Source organism: Hyla sarda, chromosome 4, assembly GCF_029499605.1.
Source record: "Hyla sarda isolate aHylSar1 chromosome 4, aHylSar1.hap1, whole genome shotgun sequence".
Classification (NCBI taxonomy): domain Eukaryota; kingdom Metazoa; phylum Chordata; class Amphibia; order Anura; family Hylidae; genus Hyla; species Hyla sarda.
Window position 1 is genome coordinate 68152566 of NC_079192.1, and position 13031 is coordinate 68165596.

General features: G+C 43.9%; 1 protein-coding gene across 2 annotated transcripts in view; it reads left to right on the forward strand.

Moving 5' to 3' along the window:
- The window catches only part of SEMA4C (semaphorin 4C), a 96545-nt gene that overhangs the window by 46498 nt on the left and 37016 nt on the right, over window positions 1-13031 (forward strand). The window contains exon 1 of one of the 2 annotated variants that reach the window (XM_056571337.1): window positions 10946-11175. The exons of the other annotated variant lie outside the window; for it this stretch is intronic. The gene's annotated coding sequence lies outside the window, so the exon portion shown is untranslated. Of the gene's footprint in view, window positions 1-10945; window positions 11176-13031 lie in introns of those variants that run through there. 2 annotated transcript variants of the gene reach the window in all.

Sequence of the window (13031 nt, forward strand, 5' to 3'; positions counted from 1 at the left end):
CAGATTCAGGTCTGGGGACCGGGCGGGCCAGTCCATAGCATCAATGCCTTCCTCTTACAGGAACAGCTGACACACTCCAGCCACATGAGGTCTAGCATTCTCTTGCATTAGTAGGAACCCAGGGCCAACCGCACCAGCATATGGTCTCACAAGGGGTTTGAGGTCCCATCTCGGTACTAATGGCAGTCAGGCTACCTCTGGCAAGCACATGGAGGGCTGTGTGGCCCCCCAAAGAAATGCCATCCCACACCATTACTGATCCACCGCCAAACCGGTCATGCTGGAGGATGTTTCAGGCAGCAGAACGTTCTCCACGGTGTCTCTAGATTCTCTCACGTCTGTCACACATGCTCAGTGTCAACCTGCTTTCATCTGTGAAGAGCACAGGGCACCAGTGGCAAATTTACTAATCTTGGTGTTCTCTGGCAAATGCCAAACGTCCTGCCATGTTGGGTTGTAAGCACAACCCCCACCTGTGGACGTCGGGCCCTCATACCACCCTCATGGAGTCTGTTTCTGACCGTTTGAGTGGAGACATGCACATTTGTGGCCTGCAGGAGTTCATTTTGCAGTGCTCTGGCAGTGCTCCTCCTGCTCCTCCATACACAAAGGTGGAGGTAGCGGTCCTGCTGCTGGGTTGTTGCCCTCCTACGGTCTCCTCCACGTCTCCTGATGTACTGGCCTGTCTCCTGGTAGCACCTCCATGCTCTGGACACTACGCTGACGGACACAGCAAACCTTCTTGCCACAGCTCGCATTGATGTGCCATCCTGGATGAGCTGCACTACCTGAGCCACTTGTGTGGGTTGTAGACCCCGTCTCATGCTACCACTAGAGTGAAAGCACGGCCAGCATTCAAAAGTGACCAAAACATCAGCCAGGAAGCATAGGAACTGAGAAGTGGTCTGTGGTCACCACCTGCAGAACCACTCCTTTATTGGGTGTGTCTTGCTAATTGCTTATCATTTCCACCTGCTGTCTGTTCCATTTGCACAACAGCATGTGAAATTGATTGTCAATCAGTGTTGCTTCCTGAGTGGACAGTGTGATTTCACAGAAGTGTCATTGACTTGGAGTTACATTGTGTTGTTTAAGTGTTCCCTTTATTGTTTTGAGCAGTGTAGATAAATGCATATAATGATGTATAAATATTTATGAAATTATTATTACATCAACATGATTATACTCATGTATCTCCAAATAAAGATCTGTGTGTATATGTCTAAGTATAGTATGCAATTGCTGTAAAGGAGTTTGGAGTTTGGGGACAGTGGAAGGATGATGGGAGTTGTGGTTAGGCTTCTTTCACACTGTCGTTAGCACACGGCAGTGTGACGGCCAGAGTGGGAGCCCGGGAAATAGCGGTAGAAAAATTACTGCTTGTTCCGTATTTTTCTCCCGCTATTCCCGTCAAAAATTAACGGCACCTCGTGGCCCCCATAATAGTAAATGGGAGCCGCCAGGACCCAGTGTTGCCCATTGCTCCCCGTCACAAGATCGACTGTTAAATTCATCAGGGAAAAAAAGAGACTTTAATGACCATTCTCAATGAGTAGCAACGGCCGTGTGTAAGGGGCCTTGGTGTGAGAATGGTGGGAGTGACTGGCAGGATGATGGAAGTCAGGCAGGTGGGAGGATCAGAGGCCGCAGCAGCACACATGAAGTAGCCAGAGTCGGGAGGCAAGCAATGTATATTAAAGAGCCGGTTTGGAAATGTCCTGAGGGGAGGAGCAGATGCAAATTTGTCTGGGGCGCGTGGAACTCCATCACACCACCCTCACCACCTAAAAATCAGGCACGATGGTGGTGGTGCCCTCTGCCACAAAGAGCAGTGGCTGCTTGTAGTGGTGATGGGTGGCAGACATGCCGTGTCATACCACACACTGCTTCAGAACCTCAATATTACAATGACATTTTGTATAAGTTGGGGGCATCTCTTTCTACGCAGTGCACCTTTCGGTAAAAAATGACACACTATCTCTATTTTGTAGGTTCATACGGTTACAACAATACCCAATTTATATAGTTTTTTTTTACTACTTTAGTTTTCGTACAAGAATGAGTATGCTTATAATTGTACTATTCTGTTGCCTATAACTCATTTATTTTTCTGTATATGGGGATGTATGAGGGTCATTCTTTGCGCTGTGATTTGTAATTTTTTATCTTTTCAATTCCTTTGTAGATATTTCTTATGGTTTTTGAAGTGACCAAAAAATGTGTAAATGGGATTTTTAATTTTCTAGACAAAGAATGACAAGTTCATTACAGTACATCTGATCACTCTTCATAACAATCTAGAGTAAAAGCAAAACAATCTTACAGGACAACTTTTTCCCTATTAATCGGCTGCCGATTCATGCGGGGGTCAACATGCTCCATTGCCGGGAAGAGCCAAGGTCCCGTGCAGGAGATCGAGGGGGTCCTGGCAATCTGACTCCCCATGATCTAAAACTTATCCCCTTATCCTTTAAATAGGGGGGATACATTTTTCTGCACAAAACTTCTCCTTTAATCCAAATTACTACTATGAAAACTTAAGCAGCAAACTATGTAAAAACCAACATTTTTGTCAGTCACAAAACACATTCATCAGTGGTAAGGACACATGAATGCTCAGTTGAGCTGTGGGTACATGCATATGGGGATTTAGGAGAGAGCTGTAGGCTATAGGACTGTGTGTGGCCATCTTTAGTGTTCTGATCATTTATTGTATTTTTGTGGCACAGAACCCCTATAAATTGTTTATAATTTTTAACGCTCTTTGTGTTAAATATTTATTTTCCCAGCAGTCGATGTCCATTTATAACCCAATTTATCCGCAAGCTGATCAGCTGGAGATCAGATAGCAGATTGTTATTTGTTTTTCCATATTTCCCATGTTGTTTACGACCATATGATGCTCTCAGTGTAAAGGATGGAAACTCCTTGTTTCCGTTGGAAAGAAAATGACATTTTCCACTGCTGATTTGATTGCAGTGATAGGAAGCTTATGTATATGTCACGGCGGACAGTGCCTGCATCCACTGTGTTATTGGTTTACTGGCATAAAATTAATGTGACACTATCATTTCAGGAATCTATCTTTGTTACATGGCAATTTGTCTTGGATAGGCTGGAATTTTACATTGACATTCCGCTGGTCAGTGCAGAAAGCACTTAGCTGACAACATGACATTAAGGCGGCCAAATGACTACATGTTGTGAGACGGAATCTGCGTCTGTAGCAAAACCGACCATTAATATACACTGCGGCACACTGAATACTGAAACCCTTTTGTAAAGTTGCCTATAAATGTAACAATAAACGAGGCAATAAAGCAATATGTCTTTGTACAGAACCATGTTTTAATTATTATCGGGTAAAAGGCGTTATATGACTATGGAAATACAATAATGCTTGGCTGTTAAAACACCATTACGCTTGTCTTTGGGTGTCCATTGGGATAAGGTGTAATACCAGACACAACCTTTTACAAATGTGGCACTGTTTATTTTAATAAAAACACAGATCATTTATCTGCTAAATAGGTTATAAGTGTCTGCCCAATTTATGTGTGTGGGGAGGAGGGAGGGCCCCAACTGATAGGACCCTGTGGATCACGAGAATAAGGGTTCTATGGCCACTGTTTGAATGGAGTTAGAGTTGGTGCACTGCCGCTCCATTTACCTCTATGGGCCCGGAGAAGATAGCCGAGCGCTGTACTCATCTATCTTAGTCAGGCCTGAAGAATTGAATGCAATGGATCGGCAGAATGTAATCTTAGCCTAGTCAATCCCTGGGGTTGGAAAAGCTTTTACCATCCAATGAAATCTCTTGATTGAACCTGGTGTTCTTATCAGCCAGAAATAAAGTGTAGTTTTTATCTATGGAGAGAGAATTATTACAACTACAATATTAGGATTCCCCTTTGGGCAACCTCTACAGGACAATTCCTACCGAGCAAGAGACGCATTTTGTATCCTTTCTTCACCCTGGCCATGCAATCTGGATCCTGAACATAGAATCCCCTCTATTAAAGGAGTACTGCAGCCTAATATAACTTATCCCCTATCTGCAGGATAGGGGATAAGTGTCTGATCACGGGGGGTCCGAACGCTGGGACCCCCCGCCATCTTCTGTATGGGGCCCTATCTGCAGGATAGGGGATAAGTGTCTGATCACGGGGGGTCCGAACGCTGGGACCCCCCGCCATCTTCTGTATGGGGCCCGACTCTGGCACGGTATCTGTATCTCTATAGGAGAGGCGGAGATGCAGCATTCGTGCCTCCCCCCCCCTCCCATATAGCTGAATGGAGGGGGCGTGTGTTGACCTCTTAGTGAGGTCGACGACACGAGCATTAGTCACACAGAGCTGCGCAGTGCCGCTTCCCGTACTGGAGATTGTGAGGGGTCCCAGCGGTTGGACCCCCTGCGAACAGACACTTATGCCCTATCCTGTGGATAGTGGATAAGTGTCTATGGCTGCAATTCTCCTTTAACTCCAAATTTTCAGAGTGTATGGAAACTACCATGTGGAAATTGTAGCACAGATTGGGCCCTTATTTACTAAGCTAAAACCCACTAGTTTTTATCAGGTTCTGTTGATGCACAATGTCTGAGACATGTGAGACGGTGTGCACAAGGAAAATCCAACGTACCCGACATTGCACTGTGAAAAGCCGAAAAGGGGCGTGGTCCGTTGCAAAGGGGGGGGGGGGGCGTAACCAGCCCAAAAGGGGCGTGGTTTCACAATCCGACCTATTTACTATTGAATTCACAGAAAATTCTGTGAATAAATGGCTGGAAATTTCCACCTAGAAAAAGCTGGTCAGAAAATGTTCCCGACTTGTAAATCTGGGATCAGGTAATGTGGAATCCTGCAAGTCTGAAACAACATTTCACACTAGTAAAAACCCCACACTCTTAGTAAATGAGGCCCATTATGATCATTTCTTGCTTACAGTTACCCACAGAGACTGCTGAGACCAGTGACTGGCTGCAGTGGCAAGTGAACAATGTACATAAAGCAGCGCAGAGCAGTAGCGCTGCACCACCTATGGATTGAGGTGTTTTATATTATGCTAGTTCAAGGCTGGGCATAGTTTTTCAGAAGTCTCTTTAAATAGTATTAAGCAATGTTTTTCTGTTTTTCTTAGTAATATAATTGTCATGTGACACTTGCATGGAACTATCATAAAAACTGCATGTACAAGCACTGAAATGATTCCTATAGACTAGAAATGTCATGTAACTGTTGAAATTGGAGCATTCAGCGAGAATAAATCTGTGTGTAGTCTAAACAATCCGCTCTCCTTGGCATTTTCCAGGCACAGAGAAAAACAAGACGTCGTAGATGTGCAGCAATACTGAGGAATCCCAATGCAGAATGGAAGAAAAAGTGGTACTCACCAATATGCTGTAATCTTCTTCGGAATATATTATTCACACTGATATATATATATATATATATATATATATATATATATATTGCAATAAACTCACATAAAAGTGGGGGGTATACACCAGGGCCTTCAGCGTCTCCTGTTATTTGTGTATACCTCCCGCCCGTCGATCTTATGTAAGTATCTTGTAATAAATGGGAAGGAGATTTCAGCAAATTGGTGAGTGCTGCTTTTTCTTCCTTGCTGAATTGAAGTTTATCTATGGACTGTGTTTGGACGCAGAGCACCATCAAAAGCTGTTGTTCGCTGTGACCTACTAAGGAACCATTTACACTACGGAAATTCCACTCTTGAATTATTCCGAGTGGAATTCACATTGCAGCCGCCTATCATTGTTTTCGACGGGGTTCAGCTTCTCTGTGCACACTTTTAGCAGATCTGGATTCCACCGAAAGAATGAACATGATTATCCTTTCAGTAGAATCCGCCAGCGGAATCTCAATGGGCTAATGTTAATTTCCACTGTAAAATACAGCACTAAATATGTGCCGATATTCCAAAGGATAGGGGAGAAGTTATAGATCGCGGAGGTCTGACCGCTGGGAACCCCCGCAATCTCCTGTACGGGGCCCCGGCAGTCCGCATGAAGGGAGCATTTCGTCCCAGCAAGATGTAGCGGCCAACATGCCCCCCCCCCCCCCCCATATATCCCAAAGAGATAAATGGAGGGGACGTCTCAACCACCGCATCATGTGGGGACGAAACGCTCCCTTCTTGCGGACTGCTGGGGCCCCACACAGGAGATTGCGAGGGGTTCCAGCGGTTGGACGCCTACAATTTATAACTTATCCCCTATCCTTAGGATAGGGGATAAGTTATATACCACTACAGTTTTCCTTTAATGCACTATGCTACCTATGGATGGCCCTGGGCACAACTGCTGTACCCATGCAGCCAGCACTGGGCACTATGACTGACTCCAGCTATAATGGTCATGATTAGGGAAAGTAGTGCTGATCGAGATACTAGGATGTTCAGTGACTTGTTGAATATTGGATATTTCATCTAGTAAGGACCTAAGAGATGTTTTTACATATTGCCTGTAGTTAAAGGGGTACTCCACTGGAAAACATTTTTTTTTTTAAATGAACTGGTGCCAGAAAGCTAAACAGATTTGTAAATGACTTCTATTTAAAAAAAAAAAACTATGAATTCTTCCAGTACTTATCGGCTGTTGTATGGTCCACAGGAAGTTCTTTTCTTTTTGAATTTCCTTTCTGCCTGACCACAGTGCTCTCTGCTGACACCTCTGTCCATTTTAGGAACTGTCCAGAGTGGGAGCAAATCTCCATAGAAAACCTATCCTTCACTGGACAATTCCTAAAATGGACAGAGGTGTCAGCAGAGAGCACTGTGGTCAGGCAGAAAGGAAATTAAAAAAAATGAACTTCCTGTAGATGATAACAGCAGCTAATAAGTTCTGGAAGGATTAAGATTTTTTAATAGAAGTAATTTACAAATCTGTTTAACTTTCTGGCACCAGTTGATTTAAAAAAAATGTTTTTCAGTGGAGTACCCCTTTAAGGAAGTAATCCTAACTTTTAAAGTTCTCCACTATCAACATGAGAAAGGATAACAAGTGGCTTGGTAGGGGGTCCATTTGTTGGGACCCCCACCGATCAAGACAATGGAGGACAATTTTCCCTCGAATGAATGGAGTGCAGCGTCTATGCACTGTCAGCACTACATCCTTTCTATAGGTGGATCCTCACCAATCAGCTTATTATTGCCTCTCTGGATAACTGTTCGAGTTGAGTATACCCTTGTAAAGGGTACCTGTCATATTCCAGAACGAAAAAATGCTTTTTTATGTTACTTACTAGATCATGCAGATGCCCCCTCGTATGTTTTTTTTATGTGTCTAGCTTCTGTATTTGGCTGACAATTCCCTTCATTCTGCTGCTCACTTATTCTTACAACCACTGCTTAGGAAGGGCGTGTCCGAGGCAAGCACTGAGCCTGCCCTCACCATGCATTCACTTCCTCCCTGAGTCTGCTGTGCTGGGTCTCTTTATCCAATTGTGGTGTCTACGGGGTGGATAATGTGAAATGAACCTTCTCGTTATGCCAGGGCACTGTTAGCCTATACACGATCCAAGGTTTGAGACAGCTTCTCCTGAGCCAGGCACAGGGCAATAAATACTTTGATACTAGGTTACGGATAACTGTCTTAACTGAGGAAGAATAGATGATAATTCCTTTACAGCATAGATTGGTGCAAAAGGAGGTGCAGAGTAAACATTGGAAGCCTATTGCTTTGCTGAGAGTAGTTGTTTGGGCTGTGCTGTATGGTGACTGACTTGTGATGAATGGCAATCCTCGCTGACTTTGGTGCTGCAGACTGACTGGCTGAAGACTACTGACTTTCTTTCCTCAGGGTTTAGTACTTATTGCTAGGTTTTGATGTTCACCTGAGCATAGGGGATTTTCCTTAGGATATGCGTGGTTGCAGGATTAGACTTTTGATTAGCTTGAGTCCTCCACAGATCACCTCACAATTCTCTCTGACTTCTCCACACTGTAGCTCAGGAGAGCTCTGCTCACAGCAGAAACTGAAACTACTCTGGGCAGCTAATCCCCCCCCTACACTATATACTGGGCAATTTGGAGGATTCCCATTGGGGCAGAGAGGCCACCTGATTTACTCTTCACCTTCTCTGCTAACAGACTTAAAGATACAGTAACATAGAAAATTCTAGAATAACAACAATGGCATAACAATTTAATATATTGAGTCCTGAGTAGTGGGCCCAAGATGGACACTGAAGGCAACATCTGCCTGACAGGATGCGCAGGATACAGTATTCTGTACTGGGTCACCACACAATCACTGCAGGCTGCTCTTTAACCCCCTCCTCTCTGTTTTAAAGCTGCAGTTTGATAGGACAGGAGTGAGCACAGAGGAGTGCTAGTCCCGTCCTCACTTTCTGGACTTTGTCCCTGCCTCTGCTTCAGCTGGGACAAAGATGATGCTGCAGCCAACCAGGATTATGTTCTGGATGGTATGGGGCCCCCTAGTGGTGATATATTATATATGAAAAAGTTGATCATTTTTTTTTTATATATTAAAGTAGAAAGGTTAATGTTTTTACTAAATGTACAACTTATAAAAGTTTTTTAAAGTCATTTAAGGTATTTTCAAGGTATATTTAGGTCTGTTCTAACTACCATTTGCATGTTAGTATGTAAAGTACTGGCATACCTTTTATTTTTAAATAACAAATACAAAATATTAGTACAAAAAGTACATTTAATAAATTCATATAAAAATAAAATACACATATTTCGTATCCTCACAACTATAATAAGCAAGCGCTATGCATCCTGAAGTTTAAAACTGGCTGCATGCTAAGGATAAATTTACATGGGATGGAAATGCCCAGACTATTTTCCTGCAGATTTGCACCTGAAAAATCTGCAGCCGAAAACAGCAGGCAAACGGATGAGAGTATGATAGATGTGATTCACATTCTGCGGAAGTCGTGTATTTCCCGCAGACGCGTTGCAATTTTTGCCTAGTGAAATACTCAATGTTTTGATGTGAATTTAGAATTTTGCAAGTACGACAACTAAGGATTTCAAAATAATACATTTATTTTTTATTTTATTTTTTTTTGCATAATCCATAGGAAAATCTATACTGGTAACTCCTGCATGATTTGGTGCAGATTTGTTTTCGCACATTTTCCCTGCAGGATTGTGAATTTGCCCTGAAAAGCCTGACCTGGGTGAACTTACCGGTAAGGGTTAAGCCTCCAGATTGCAGTCATTACAACTGGAATCGATTCTTTAAAGGGGTACTCCGGTGAAAAAATGTTTTTTTTAATTAACTGGTGCCAGAAAGTTAGATTTGTATATTATTACTTCTATTTAAAAATCGTAATCCTTCCAGTACTTATCAGCTGCTGTATACTAAAGAGGAAGTTCTTTTCTTTTCAAAATTTTTTTTTTTTTACCACAGTGCTCTCTGCTGACACCTCTGTCCGTGTCAGGAACTGTCCAGAGAAGGATAGGTTTGCTATGGGGATTTGCTTCTACTCTGGACACTTCCTAAAATGGACAGAGGTGTCAGCAGAGAGCACTGTTGTCAGACTGGAAAGAATTCAAAAAGAAAAGAACTTCCTGTGGAGCATACAGCAGCTGATAAGTACTGGAAGGGTTAAGATTTTTAAATAGAGGTAATTTACAAATCTGTTTAACTTTCTGGCACCAGTTGATTTAAAACATTTTTTTCCAACGGAGTACCCCTTTAAGCATGTTCCACTGATGAAACGCTGCAGATGTCTGGGAGAGATTTTGGCATTGTAAGGGCTGGTTCACACGTAACTAATCAGAGCAGTGGATTGTGATACCATTGACTTCAATGGATCCCCCGAAAATCCACAATAGTGGCAGATTTGCACATCTTTCGCTAAATCATTGACATTATCAAAATCCGCTCCGGTCCTAAAATCTTATATATTTATGTTATCTATTTTCATTACATCAACAAACGGCCGTCCGGAATGATGGCAGTTGTAGTTTTTTGCACAACTACAACTCCCAGCATGTTCGGTCAGTTGGTGGGCCTCCAGATGTTGCAAAACTACAACTCCCAACATGCCCGGACAGCCAATGACTGTCCAGGCATGCTGGGTGTTGTAGTTTTGCAACAGCTGGAGGCACCCTGGTTGGGAAACACTCAGGACTCTGCAGCCATATTGACATCCTCTGGGGTCTCCAGACTGTGGACCTCCAGATGTTGCAAAACTACAACACCCAGCGTGGCTGCAACATCTGGAGGTCTGCAGGCTGTTCGAGCATGCTGGGAGTTACAGCTTTGCAACATCTCGAAGTCCACAAGCAGTCTGGGCATGCTAAGAGTTGTAGTTGTGCCACCTCTAGAGGTCCGCAGGCTGTTTTTGCATGCTAGGAGTTGTAGTTTTGCAACATCTACAGGTCTGCAGGCCATCCGGGTATGCTGGGAGTTGTAGTTTTGCAACATCTGGACTCCCGCAGGCTGCCTGGGCATGCTGAGAGTTGTAGTTTTGCAACATCTACAGGTCTGCAGGCCATCCGGGTATGCTGAGAGTTGTAGTTTTGCAACATCTACAGGTCCGCAGGCTGTTTGGACATACTGGGTGTTGTAGTCTTGCAACATCTGGAGGTCCACAGTTTGGAGACCACTGGTCTATTGGCTTTCTTACAAATTATCTAACTTCAGATGGTAAAAAGAAAAAAATTGGGAACAAAACTGCTAAAACTGGCACTGTCCTTGCTGAGAGCTGGGCACAGACATCTAAGGGGGCAGCCTGGGGGCTTGAGCAGATCACTGACCCCTGTGCCTGCTCTGCATCCTGCAGCACAATAGAACCATTATATATATGTATATATAAAGTCTAGTAAAGCAGATCGAGCTCCAGGATGCCCCATCCCCCCACCTTGACGTCAGAACAAAATGGGCAGGGATTAAGGAGAAAGCAATTGAAGGATGGGAAGAGCTTGAGGAGGAGGAGGTTGGAGTCTAGTGCATCCAGTGCAGGAGATCGGGACAGGGCAGTGGGATGCAGTGCAAGAGGAGCTGATATCTCAGTGCAGGACACCTGGGGGCATTGTGACTGATCTGTGGGCATCTGGGACTGTGCAGATTGTGTGCCCAGTGGAGGAGATCCAGCACCAGGAGTGCACCCTGCACCGGATATTACTGGGACAAGTAGATCGGAAAGATATCTGTGGGTTCCCTGGGAGCAGGTGAGCCAAGCACTGGGTATACAAGATATGTGGCACACTGGGTATACAACATATGTGGCACACTGGGTATACAGCATATGTGGCACACTGGGTATACAATATATGTGGCACACTGGGTATACAACATATGTGCACACTGTGTATACAACATATGTGCACACTTGGTATACAGCTTATGTGGCACACTGGGTATACAAATATATGTGCACACTGGGTATACAAATATATGTGCACACTGGGTATACAACATATGTGGCACACTGGGTATACAACATATGTGGCACACTGGGTATACAACATATGTGGCACACTGTGTATACAACATATGTGCACACTTGGTATACAGCTTATGTGGCACACTGGGTATACAAATATATGTGCACACTGGGTATACAAATATATGTGGCACACTGGGTATACAAATATATGTGCACACTGGGTATTCAACATATGTGCACACTGGGTATACAACATATGTGCACACAGGGTATACAAATATATGTGGCACACTGGGTATACAACATATGTGCACACTGGGTATACAAATATATGTGCACACTGGGTATACAAATATATGTGGCACACTGGGTATACAAATATATGTGCACACTGGGTATACAACATATGTGCACACAGGGTATACAAATATATGTGGCACACTGGGTATACAACATATGTGCACACTGGGTATACAAATATATGTGGCACACTGGGTATACAAGATATGTGGCACACTGGGTATACAAATATATGTGGCACACTGGGTATACAAGATATGTGGCACACTGGGTATACAAGATATGTGGCACACTGGGTATACAAGATATGTGGCACACTGGGTATACAAATATATGTCGCACACTGGGTATACAAGATATGTGGCACACTGGGTATACAAGATATGTGGCACACTGGGTATACAAGATATGTGGCACCATGCCTATATGTGTATGGCTCTGTCCATACACTTGTGGGTCTCTCTGGCACTCTGCACAGTGTTGTATTTATGTGTTGCACTGAACTCTTGCTACAATTGTGTCAATATTTATTGTTTATGTATTGATTCAATACTTTGTAACCTTTGGGTTGTTTTGTTGCCCAGTTGTGTATTCTTGCTGAAGTGTCTGTTCTGCTGCACACTATACATACAACTGTGTGTATATATGGTGTGTTTGTTGTTCACTATTGTTCCCCTGTTTATAACATTTTATAACATTCTATAATGTAGTGTTTCCCAACCAGGGTGCCTCCAGCTGTTGCAAAACTACAACTCCCAGCATGCCCGGACAGCCTTCGGCTGTCCGGGCATGCTGGGAGTTGTAGTTTTGCAACAGCTGGAGGCACCCTGGTTGGGAATTACTGCTATAATGTGTGCCTTTATGGTGTGAAAGGCTTGGCAGCATCTACAATGGTGTGTCTGTATTGTGCTGCACACTTGTGTTCACTATTGTTCCCCTGTTATAACATTCTATAATGCAGGGTTTCCCAACCAGGGTGCCTCCAGCTGTGGCAAAGCTGTCCAGGCATGCTGGGAGTTGTAGTTTTGCAACAGCCGGAGGCACCTTTGGTTGGGAATTACTGCTATAATGTGTGCCTTATGGTGCGAAAGGCTTGGCAGCATCCCCAATGGTGTGCCTGTATTGTGCTGCACACTTGTGTTGAGTTGTGCACTGTGTTGGGGGTTGGGATTTCTTGCTGACTAGCAGAAGTCTGGACAGTATAAAGAGGAGGGGAGAGGTTTGTATATAGTGTAAAAGGGGGGGGGGGAGGGGATTAGTGCATGGAGGGGGGGAGGCTTGCACGTGTGTCTAAGGGGAGGTTATGTGTGTGTATCGGCAAGATCTGACCCATAACTG